Source organism: Gossypium arboreum, chromosome 10 (genome assembly GCF_025698485.1).
Source record: "Gossypium arboreum isolate Shixiya-1 chromosome 10, ASM2569848v2, whole genome shotgun sequence".
NCBI classification, from domain to species: domain Eukaryota; kingdom Viridiplantae; phylum Streptophyta; class Magnoliopsida; order Malvales; family Malvaceae; genus Gossypium; species Gossypium arboreum.
Genome location: NC_069079.1, coordinates 26,123,441 through 26,137,159, shown reverse-complemented (window position 1 = coordinate 26,137,159; position 13,719 = coordinate 26,123,441).

Sequence of the window (13,719 nt, the reverse complement as noted above, 5' to 3'; positions counted from 1 at the left end):
CACTATTTCACATATTTAACATCTATTTTACAACTTATGCAAAATGGTCCTTTTGGGTGTTTTCATGAAAAATTCTTTCACAAAAGTTATTTATAAGACACCCAAGACTCATTTTCTTTGTGACAGCCCAAAATTGACCCTAGTCGGAATGTGGTTTCGGGACCACAAAACCGAGGCATAAAAATAATTAAAAATTTATTTTGATGCCTATAATATGTGTGTGCTCATGTATGACATTTTATGATGATTGATTTAGTGTTATAAAGGTGAATTCCACAAGAAAGGACTTAGTAGTGAACTTTGAAAGTACGATAGGGAAATGTGTGATGACTAATTAAAGCATGCATGCATGCAAAATAATGGACTTGCATGTCAAATTCCCCTTTTTACAAGTGATGGCCGGCCATGACAAAGAGATATGGGCTAAACATGTCATGAAACATGTTTTGTTGGGCATTAGGGAGAAATAATAAACAAATAAGCATGGGTAAGAAAAGAATGAAAAAAAAAATGTGTGAGAGAGTAGCATTCCCCATTGCCTTAGTGCAACCAAGAAGAGAAAACAAAAAAATTGTTCATCCTTGTTCTCTCCTTTTGGCCAAAAATACTAAGAGGAAGAAGAGATTTTGCTTCATTTCCTTTGTTTAGAAGAGATCTAGAAGGATATTTGGCTAAACTTGCATCAAGATTGAGGTATGTATGAGGTTGTGTCATGAGATTCATGCATGTTTTAGTTGCCAACTTGATGTTCATGTTAGCCATGGTTCAAATCCTTGTTATGCCATGGAAGTGGTATTTGGTCAAGGTTGGTATTGTGATAAAGCCATTGCATGTTAAGTGTGAAGCTTGATGATGATGCATGCAATGATGGATTGTCTACTCTTGAAATTTCTTTGTAGCCATCTTGAGTAAGACTTTGAGTTTTCTTTTGTTTAACCATGATTGAAGATAAAAGGGCATGATTATGATGTATTCGGCCATGATGCATTCATGAGCATGGTTCATGCTTCTTGCATGTTAGTTAAAATTTGTGTTTTAGATGGCTATGGACACCTTGAAATTCAGCCATGCTCATATATGTATATATATGTTTGCACATGATGTTTTGGCTATGAAGTAAGTGATGAATATGTTTGTTTAAAGAAGAAGATGTTGAAGAATGCTTGTGAAATTGCAAGCACATTCTACCTAGCACACATATGAGTGCTTGATGCTATATTATAAGTTTTGAGCTACAACATGCAAAGCATTAACTAGTAAAATGCATGCTGTTTTGTGTGGTATTAAGTGCATAATTGGCCTCAACATGGACATGTATATTCGGCCTTAGGTAGCCTATTGAAGGCCTTAGCTTTTCCTTGATGCCCGAATGAATTGTATTGAATTGCTTGATGTAGTATAAAATGTGCATGACCATTGTGTATTCAAGCTAAAGGGTGGCCATTTGACCATTTAAACTCCTTGTCATATTCGGCCATAAGCTAGCACAATGAGGTTTTAATAAATTGAATTTGTTTGAATTAGCTCAAGAGCTTAGAGGGCCACAATTGGACAAGGGGAAGGAAAAAGTGATCGAATAGCCGTAAAAGCCGTTCGACAACATCCGAGGTAAGTCCTCAAGAAGTGACCTTAATTGAATTATGTGGAATGAAATATGGATGTATTGATTATTGATTTATGTGTGTATGAGTATTTGAATGATACCCGGGCTAAGTCCCGAAGGCGATTATGCTAGTGATTATAATTGTGGTTGAGCCTTAGTAACGAAAATGAAATATGTATGTCCAATGATTATTGATGTATGTGTGCATGAGAAATTGAATGATACCCGGCTAAGCCCCAAGACAATTATGCTGAAATTATATCCGGGTTAAGACCAAGGCAATTGTGCTAGTGGCTACATCCGGCTAAGACCAAGGCATTCGTGCGAGTCATTCTATCCGGCTAAGTCCCAAGGCATTCGTGCACGTGGTTATATCCGGTTGTATTCAAGAAGCTTGGGCTAGAGGTGAGTGTTGGTTGCTGTAATAAATTCAATTAGTACGCTCGAAAAGCCCAAAGAATAAGGTACGTTTATATGTGCATTGGAAAGTCGACATATTTGAGCAACATTCGCTCAATCGACTAACAATTTCAGCTATTGGAATGGTTGATACTTTGTGAAAGTATATAATGATGAAGTGTGAAGTAAGAATGATTATGAGAATGTGTATTAATGAAATGATGCATTTGGTTATGTGAATGTATTGCTTAAATTAAAGCTGATTTTATTCCTTGAGACTTACTAAGCATAAAAATGCTTACCCGTTGCTTTGGCTCTCTGTTTTATAGATTACGCTCGATAGCAATCGGATTCGGGATCATTAAAGTCGAAGTCATCCACACTATCAACGCCTCTATTTTGGTATAAATTTTGGTTGAACTTTGAAATGGCATGTATAGGACTACCCTTGTTGGTTTAAATATGCTGTGATGTATATGTGTACGGCCATGCGAAAATGGCTCGTAAAAGTGAAGTACTGAACTTAGACTATTTGCGGTTTGTATATATATATATGGTGTCATGATGTGATTATGGATTGGAGATGGGAATGTTGGTCACATGATCAGCCATTGGTATGGTTAAAATGATCATATATGAACCTATGTATGGCAAGACTAGTTGGTTCATGGAGACTACAAAATAGGTAAGACCTACCTTAAAACAGATGCTGCCAGCTGCAGTGACGTGAATGTGAAAAATCACCAAAATTTGTAGGAATGGTATTAAATAGTGAATAAGCTATGTAAATGAACCTTGATGAGTCTATTTTCATATGGAAGAAACGAAATGGTCATAGGAGTTACATGTTAAGAGATATAAAAGCTATTGTGAGACAGGGCCAGAACGGTTTCTGGGTCCCCTGTCGCAACTTTAAAAATTTACTATAAATTATCCAGAAAGAATTAGGAGTCATGCCTTATATGTACAGATTCCATTTTGAGTCTAGTTTCATTAGAAACAAACGGCACCAGTATTAAAGCCCTGTACAGAGAGATATTCAAGTTATAACGCGCGAAGGTCAGAGCAGTCAATCCCTGTAACATGGGTGACTTTAACTAATAAACTGTACCAATTGGCCCGACCAAAAATTCTAGAAATAAATCCATGGATGGATATATGAGTCTAAATTCAGGGAAAATTTACGAAACCAGTTTCAGAGTTTTGAAACTCGAGATATGATTTTTAAGGCGACGGTGACGCAGTTTTCCAGCCTGACTGGAAATGTCAAATTGGGGGGCAAAATATGTGAACTTGGCTTGTTAACCCCTCGTGTCCGACACCGGCGATGGTCTCGGGTTCGGGGTGTTACATTCTTCCATAAAAACTCAGAAAAAAATTACATATCCTTTAATGAAAAAACCCTAAACCCTTAATCATTTTGCAAAATAGTACCCTCATTTGAAAGCTTATGCTTTAAAGTTCTCAAAAATGCAAAAATCATCAACAAAGGGTATGGAAATCACTTACTTGTGAGAGGAATAAGTTGCTAAAATTTTAAAGCTAAAAACCCTTAAAAATGGATGAAAAATCGGTGGAAATGAAGAGAGAACGAAAGAAAAAGATGATAGCTAGGCTTAGGTATGATTATATTACACCTTATGTCATCAAAATTACCTAATGTTGACTTTCAACATTTTTATCTCCATGGCTGGCCAAGCTATCACAATAGGGTCTAATTTCCTTTTAAAGACCCCAATATTAATTCTCTATCTATTTGACACCTTTAGCTATCAAATTAGGACATTTTCACTTTATGCGATTTAGTCCTTTTTCGCAATTAAGCTCACAAACGCTAAAATTACTTCACCAAATTTTTTTCATGCACTCTTAAAAACATGCTATAATATCAAAATAATAATAAAACAATTTCTCTAACTTTGGTATGTGGTCCTGACGCCACTATTTTGACTAGACACTAAATCGGGCTATTACATTTCTCCTTCTTAGGGATTTTCGTCCCCAAAAATCTTACCGTTGAATAAGTTTGGGTACTGGTCTATCATAGTCTCCTCAAGTTCCCATGTAGCTTCCTCAACTCCATTTCTATGCCACAACACTTTCACGAGTGTTATATTCTTATTCCTCAATTGTTTGACATCTCGAGCCAAAATCTTGGCCGACTCTTCGCCATAAGTCATGTCCGGATAAATCTCAACCTCTATTGGTGCAATCACAAGCGAAGGTCTGATCTATAACGATACAACATGGACACATGAAACACGTTGTGAATCTTTTCCAATTCTGGTGGCAAAGCCAATCAATATGTAGCCGGCCCTACTCTCTCGGTAATCTCATAAGGTCCTATCAAACGAGGACTCAACTCGCCTCTTCTACTGAATCTAAGGACTTTTCTCCACGGGGATACTTTCAAAAATACAATATCACCGACTCGAAACTCAATTTCCTTTCATTTCAAATTCGTATAGGATTTCTATCTATTTGAGGCGGCCTTCAAGCAGTCACGAACCACTTTAACTTTGTCTCCAGTCTCATTGACTAAATCGACCCCGTGAATCTGACTCTCTCTGAGTTCAGTCCAATATAAGGGCGTTCGACACTTTCGCCCATATAAAGCCTCATAAAACGCCATCTTCAAACTTGATTAATATCTATTATTGTAGGTGAATTCAACCAATGGAAAATACATTTCCCAACTACCTTGAAATTTAAGAACACAACACCGCAACATGTCTTCTAAAATCTGAATCACTCTTTCCGACTGGCCATCGGTTTGCGGGTGAAATGCTGTGCTAAAACTCAACTTTGTCCCCAATGCCTCTTGTAGCTTTTTCCAAAACCTCAAGGTAAATCTCAAGTCTCTATCTGAAATGATCGACAAAGGCACTCCATGTAGTCTCATAATTTCAAAAACGTACAAGTCGACTAGTTTCTCGAGAGTGAAATCGGTACACACTGGTATAAAATGTGCCAACTTTGTTAGCCTATCACAACAACCCAAACAGCATCCTTTTTCTTCAGGGTTACCGGTAAACCCGTCATGAAATCCATAGTGGTCCCATCCTACTTCCACTCTGGGACTGTTATAGGCTGAAGTAGACTCGAAGGTACTTGGTGTTTAGCCTTCACTTGCTGACACACAAAACACTTGGAAACAAACTCTGAAATGTCTCTTTTCATTCCCGACCACCAATTCATTTTCCTCAGGTCATTATACATTTTCATGCTACCTAGATAGATGGACAAACACCCGCTATGTGCCTCATCTAAAATCTTCCGGATCAATTCATTGTTTTTGGGTACACAAACTCTATCTTTGAACATCAAACACCAATCAACACCAACACGAAACTCGGATTTATTTTCCGTCTCACATTGAGCCATCTTAGCTTGCAACTCCTTATCACCTTTCTGAGCTTTGCGGATCTCTTGTAGAAATATCGGTCTAACTTTCAACTCTACTAGGATCGAACCATTGCTAGACATAGACAACTGAGTATTCATGGCTTTCAAGGCAAACAATGACTTAAGACCCAGAGCATTAGCGACTACATTTGCCTTTCCCAGATGGTATTCGATAATCAACACGTAATACTTCACTAGCTCTAACCATCGTCATTTCCGTAAATTTAACTCCTTTTGAGTCATCAAGTACTTAAAAATCTTGTGATTTGTGAATACTCAACATTTTTCTGCATACAAGTGGTGTCTCCAAATTTTCAGCGCGAACACGATGGCAGCCAACTCTAGATCGAGTGTCGGGTAAATTTTCTAATATGGCTTTAGCTATCTCAAAGTGTAAGCTATGACCTTACCTTCTTGCATAAGTACGCACCTTAAACCATTCAAGGAGGCGTCGCTATATATCACAAATTCTTTACCCGACTCCAGTTGCACTAATACTGGGGCTTCGGTCAACAAAGCCTTTAATTGCTCGAAACTCTGTTGGCTCTTTTCTATCCATTAGAACTTGACATCTTTTTACAGCAGTCTTGTCATCGGGTAGCTATCATAGAGTATTCGTTTACAAACCGCCTAAAGTATCCAACCAAGCCCAAAAAGCTTCAGACCTCTATTACGCTCTTCGGTGGTTTCCATTCAATAATAACCGAGATTTTTCTTGGGTCAACTCTAATCCCGTCACCTGACACAATGTGTCTAAGAAATCTGACCTCTTTAAGCCAGAATTCACTCTTACTAAACTTGGCATACAATTTCTTATCTCTCAAGATCTACAACAAAGTTCTCAAATGCTTCGCGTGTTCATTCTCATCATGCGAGTAAATCAGTATGTTGTCGATAAAGACCACCACGAACTTATCAAAGTATGGCCGAAAAATACGGTTCATCAAATTCATAAATATTGTCAAAGCATTATTTAAGCCAAAGGGCATGACAAGGAACTTATAATGCCCATATCTTGACCAAACGCAGTCTTCGGTACATCTTGCTCTTTCACCCTTAACTGATAGTATCCTAACCTTAAGTCAATCTAGGAAAATACAGTGGCTCCCTTTAACTGATCAAACAGGTCATCAATCCTTGGTAAAGGATACTTATTCTTCACTGTTACCTTATTGAGCTATCTATAGTCGATACATAACCTCATTAACCCATCTTTCTTTTTCACAAAGACTATCGGAGCACCCCACGGAGAAAAGCTCAGTCTCGCAAAGCCCTTGTTAGTTAGCTCTTGTAGTTGAACTTTCAACTCCTTTAACTCTATAGAAGCCATCTTATACGGAGCAATCGAGATGGGTTCCGTACCAGGGACCAACTCGATTCCAAATTCAACTTCCCTCACTGGAGGTAATCCGGGTAATTCCTTCGAAAACATGTCTGTAAACTCACAACCCACTGGTACTGATTTAATCTTCAACTCATACACTTGAGCATTCAGCACAAGAGCTAGGTAAGCCTCATATCCTTTTCTCAAATATTTCTCAGTAGTCAAAGACGATACTATAACAGGCAAATTATTCGATTCATCTGGCCCCACCTAAAGAACATTTCCTTCTTCACATTTCAACTCAATAACTTTTCTCCCACAGTCTACTACAACACTATGAAAAGTCAACCAATCCATCCCAATGATTACATCAAATTCCTTAAATGGAAAAAACATCAAGTTGGCCGGAAAACAACGACCCCTAATTGTGAAAAGACAATTTCTACACACTTGGTCTACTAACACAGATCTACCCAAGGGGTTGGACACTTTTATCACAAATTTAGTGGACTCTACTATCATGTTTGTACGAGGTACGAATTCCATACAAATATAAGAGTGGGTAGACCCTGGATCAATTAAAGCAATGACAGATATATCATGAATTGAAAAGGTACCCATGATCACATCGAGAGACTCTACCTCTTCACGGGCACGAATAACGTAAGTCGTTGCAGGCGCTCTGCCCTTGAATCTCACTGTAGCATCTCTTGGCGCTCCTCTACTAGTAGCCTTACTTCTAGAGTTCTTTTGTGGTCTACACTTCAATGAAGCACTACTTGCCTTCGCTTCTTGGTTTCTCTCTCTTCCATTTCAGGATAGTCTCGAATGAAATGTTCTAATGATCCATACTTAAAATAGACCCTTTCATTCCCTCGACATTCGCCGAAGTGACGCCTACCACATTGTGAACATTCTGGCCTATTTGGCCAAGCACTACCAACGCTCGCGATAGAAATGTTCTGGGCTCTAAAAGTTGTGTTCTGCTGGTTCTTGTTGCTATTCGGAAACCCCACTAAAGTTTTCGATCGAGTAGTGAATTATTTCGATCTCTTAGATGAGGACTGATGTGACTTTCCCATCTGCCTCTTCTTTGAATCTCGCGACTTTTGAGTCGCTTTCCTCCTCTCTTTTACCAGCTTCTCTACCTTGCATGCTCTCTCAATGAGCACTACAAATTCTCTTAGTTCTAGGATGCCAAAACATACTCGGATATCTTCATTAAGACCATCCTTGAACCTCTTACACATAGTGGCTTCTTAGACACACACTCCCGCGCATACTTACTGAGCCTCACAAATTCATGTTCATATTCTGTCATCGATATTCGGCCTTGCTTTCGCTCTAGAAATTTCTTCCTCTTTTGATCTATAAACCTTTGGCTAATATATTTTTTTCAGAATTTGTCCTAGAAGATTTCCCAAGTGATCCTCTCTCTCGGTACAATAGACACGAGAGTATTCCACCACTAATAAGCCGTATCCCGTAAGAGTGACACTGCACACTTCACGTACTCTCTAGGTGTGCAGGATAATTCATCGAATACCCTAATGGTATTCTCCAACCAAAACTCTTCCCCCTCAGGGTTATCATCTATACTAGCCCGAAATTCCTTGGCACCTTGTTTTCGAATCTTATCCACTGGAATTTTCTCCCTTCTAATCATGTCCACACCTTGCGGAGCTACCTAGGCATACTGAAGGATCGGAGGAGGTGGAGGAGGTGGAGTGTTTAGATTCACACGAACGAACTCCGTATACCAAGCATCCATCATTCGGAGGTAGGCTTTTCTAGCCCCTCTGTCTTAGCCCATAGTCACGGGCTCAGTCTCAATTGACGCGGTCCCTTCGGTGGGAGCCGGCGTGTTACTCTCTACGTCATCTATCGTAGCTCTATCAAGATCCATTTACGGTATAAAAATACAATTTATAATCGTCAGAAGTCGTCACACTATCAATATACAGTTATGGCTTCTATAGCTAGACCCGTACTCTTGCTAGGTTAGTCCTAGAACCGACTAAACCATAGCTCTAATACCACTAAATGTAACACCCCATACCTGTAACCTAAACCGGAGCGGAATACGAGGCATTACCTAACTCGATCTCATACACCCAAATGTTCACAAGTCACCCAGACTCGGTCCAATTTAAAACTTTTTCAATTTCTACTTTAAACTTCTTGTTATGGGTCTACAAGCCCCTAATCGACCATTAGAGACTTTCGAGATCAACCTGAGCCTTTAAACCATTTATAGAAAATTTATCTTTGAGACATGGCACACGCCTGTGTAGAAGGGCAACACGCCTGTGTGATCATTTCAACATGGTGGTGTTGATGGCCCGAGTGGCTCACACGACCTAAGCAATATAGGGACACGCCCCTGTCCTCCACTCGTGTGGAATTTATTCTAAATGCACACTTACAGGGGTTTTCACATGGCCTAGCACATGCCCGTGTGCTTGGCCCGTGTCCTTCACACGGAAATGACACCCCCGTGTCCTAGCCCGTGTGCAAAAACATGGACATTTTGTTTCTGACGTTAGCATCCCCATAATGACACATGGCCAATGCACACGCCCGTGTGTCTACCCGTGTGGACAATATAAGGTTATTTACCAAGCCTATTTGTAACACCCCTAACTCGTAACTGACATCGGATTAGGGTTACAAGCCATTACCAGATAGACAGAACATTTCAGACCAATACAGAATAACATATATTAAATATCATTAATACAGAGGCATTCATCAACAATTCATTTATTAATACGGTCTACGAGACCTAAAACATACATTTAAAAAAGGTCGAAACTCAAATGAATGCATTTAGAACTTTCAGAACTCAACCAATTCTTTCAAACTGTTAAAGTCACACGCTTGTGTAACTTGGCCGTGTGTCACACACGGGCACTAGACATGCCCATGTGAACCAGCCGTGCCAAAAATAGGTCCTATACTGACTTTTTCACACAGCCAATAGGCACGCTTGTGTACTATAGCCATGTGATACTTAGCTAGCCATTGAATTTAGCCCACGGCCACATGACACGCCCGTGTGTCAAGACCGTGTGGTTCTTAGGAGAATACTGCTTTTCTTACACGGCCACAAGGCACGCCCGTGTCCCCTGACTGTGTGGCACCAAGCAGGCTTGGTTTAAGCCAAATTTGGCTCCCCATTTTGGGTCCAATCCTACAAGCAATAATATACAACATTCATACCAAAATTTCCAACCAGTTCCATGCTCAAAACATGCTTCATTATACCAAAAACATATTAGCTCATAAAACACTACAACCATACATCATTTGGCACCATCAACCAAATACTAAAACTATATACAACATTTCATTTGCTTACCAACTCCTATGGCATAATATATACACATCAAAACTTATATACATAGACCATCTAGCCTATACATGCCATACTTTAAAATATGTACACTTTAAAAAGTACCAAAATGAGATCGATAGTGTAGTGACGATCCTCGACTATCCCCGAGCCTTTAGTAGCTACAATAACTGAAAAAATAAACAGTAAACACACAGAGTAAGCTATAAAGAGCTTAGTAAGCCAAATACAATTCAACCATAAAGATTCATAACCATTTCATAGAATATTTCATACTTAATCGTGCACCTTTGTTTGCATATATGCCATGCTTCATTTCCAATTCTATATATATTTCATAGAGACAGAATTTTTTTCATATTCAGAAATTTAGTATGATACAAACGTACCTGCATAGGTTATACATTTCATATACTCAATCTTAGATTTCGTACGCTATCATCAGACGGGTCAGAAACGATACAGATGCTCATAAACAAGTACAATGCCGACGTCCCAGACGTGGTCTTACATGTAACTCAATATCGATGCCTCTGTCCCAGACAGGGTCTTACATGAAATCATATACGATGCCGATGTCCCAGACATGGTCTTATATGTTAATCTCAATCGAGGTCTGTGTCCCAGACACGGTCTTACACGATGTCTCAGATAGATGTCAACTTTACTTAGGAAAATACAGAGCTTTTCAAATATTATCATATTATCATACTTTACTCCAATGATAATCATCAGGCACTCAAGGCCATCCAATACAGATTACAGTTTATATGTGTAAAATTTATTCAAATTAACATGTAATTGTAATTTGACTTACCTCAGACGGATTTCGTATGGAACGAGTCGACTATTCGACTATTTTAGACTTTCCTAGATCTAAGTCTGATTTTCTTCGTTGTCGATCTAATACAAACAAATTCAACCATTCAACCATTCATTTCAGTCAATTTAATCCATATATACATATTTAGGACACTTTACATTTTAGCCCTTACATTTACACACTTTGACAATTTAGTCTATTTTTCACAAAATCACAAATATGCAAAATTCACCAAGACTATAGCTTGGCCAAATATACATAGCTTCCATACAAGTCCAAATAACATAATTAATTCATAATTTAGCCCTTCAAAACCCCATTTTCACAAATTAGTCCAAATGACTCTATTACATCAAAATTCAAAGACAAAACTTATAACCTATCTACCAAGCCTTCATAATTCATCCAAAAACATTTCAAAACTCATGATATCAACAATAGAATCTCATGAAATCTTTAACAGAAATAGAAATTCAGACATGGGCTTTGAAGAACATGAAGCAACGATCATGGAAACGTAAAAAATACTAAAAATCGGGTCAAAATGGACTTACAATTGCTTCCTCAAAGTGCCGAATTATTTTGAGCATTCAAACCCTATTTGCATGGTAATATTCGGCCAAAAATGGTGAACATGCAAAACCATTTCATGCTTTATTTTATTATAATTACATTTATTAAACCATTTACTAAAATACCCTTTGCATTTAAACATTAATAAACCATTTACTAAAGTCCAACAAGGTCATTTAATACATTACATGGTCAATTAACCACATAAAGACCCATTAGTCCAAAGCCATTTCAAATACATACTTTAAACATGTAGCATGCTAATTTCACCTTTTATGCGATTAAATCCTTTTTGTATAATCGAGCACAGAAACAGACAAATTAAATCACAAAAATTTCACAGATGTAAATTCACATATCACAAACATAGAAAATAATATTAAAATAATTTTTAGACTTGGATTTGTGGTCTCGAAACAACTATTCTGACTAGGGTCAAAATCAAACTGTTACACTATTTGCCACCCTTACTTACACAACCTACATAATAGCAACCACAACCAAGATAAGACTATTTCATTCAAACAAATCAGCCACAATAGACAACATTCCATTTGTGCATTATACTCATCTATGAAATTAAAATCTTTACATATAAATCAAAATGAATTTTAGCCATCATTTGAGGCTTAATACAAAATGAGGGATTTATCCCAAACCAACACATTTGGCCAAATTAGTAATAACACAAACACAAGTCAAATTCCCTATACATGCCATAATCAAAAATATAAATCAAACTATACTGAAAGGTTTGATTGATAGTGTGATCGATATCTCTGACTTCCGTTGGTCCTTGAGCTAGACAGACGGCACTATAAGAAAATAGAAAAGGAGAGGGAGTAAGCATAAAGCTTAGTAAGTTGTACATAAATAAATATACAACATAACTTTAACATTCATCAAGAAGTTTCATAATAAACAAGTGGCATAAGCAAACTTACTCATCAATATTTAATACACCTCATATAGCATATATTGAGCTCACATTTCTTACCTACCATATAAATACCTGTGCCACTCACTACACGATTATACTTTCCTTATTAACTTGAAATCATACTTTCACCGTTGAACCATTTAGAACATTATCGGATATTCATTGAGCCTCAAACATTGGGTAAAGTGCCGATGCCATATCTCAGACATGGTCTTACACAAGCTCTAGCATATTTGTGTCGATGCCATGCCCTAAAGATGGTCTTACACTAACACATCTCGTGGTCGATGCATGTCCTAGACATGTCTTACACTGACTTACCTCTGGAGGCCGATACATGTCCTAGACATGTCTTACACTAGCACTCGTCTCAATGCCAATGCCGTGTCCCAGACATGGTCTTACACTGGCTCTCTTAATGTGGTCGATGTATGTCCCAGACATGTCTCACACTAGTTCACACAAGTGACCCAAAAGTCAGGGCATGAATATCCGATTTATTTCCTATGTTCAAATGGGAACTCTACTATCTCTATTATCATCTTGCTTTCTGAATTCCACAATCAAGCGATTCATGCTACATTAAATTCAAGTACAATTCAACACATACGTTAATATTGTAGTTGTACTATTTACATACAACTTACCTCGGATTACAAAATGTAGTGACTAGTCGATTTAGTCGATTTGCTTTGCTTTCCCCCAGTCTAGGTTCGGATTCGGTATTTCTTGATCTATAATAACAAAATGCATTTATTTAGTCACTTTATCAATCTAAGCACTCCACAATTCATAATTGGGCAAAATGACCAATTTGTCCCTAGACTTTTGCAAAATGAGCATTTTACCCCTAAGCTCGAAAATTAATTTTTATCGAATTTCTTCATATCTCAAGCCTAACCGAACCCTTTTTATTCTTATAGCGACTCCAAATTGCCACTATTTCACATAATTAACATCTATTTTACAACTTATGCAAAATGGTCATTTTAGGTGTTTTCATGAAAAAATATTTCACAAAAGTTGTTTATAAGACACCCAAGACTCATTATCTTCCATAAAAATTCAGCAAACATTACAAACCCTTTCATGGAAAAACTCTAAACCCTTAATCATTTTGTAAAATAGTACCCTCGTTTGAAAGCTTATGCTAAATGCAAAAATCATCAACAAAGGGTATGAAAATCACTTACTTGTGAGAGGAATAAGTTGCTGAAATTTTTGAAGCTTAGAATCCTTAAAAATGGCTGAAAATCAATGGAAATGAAGAGAGAATGAAAGAAAAAGATGATAGTTA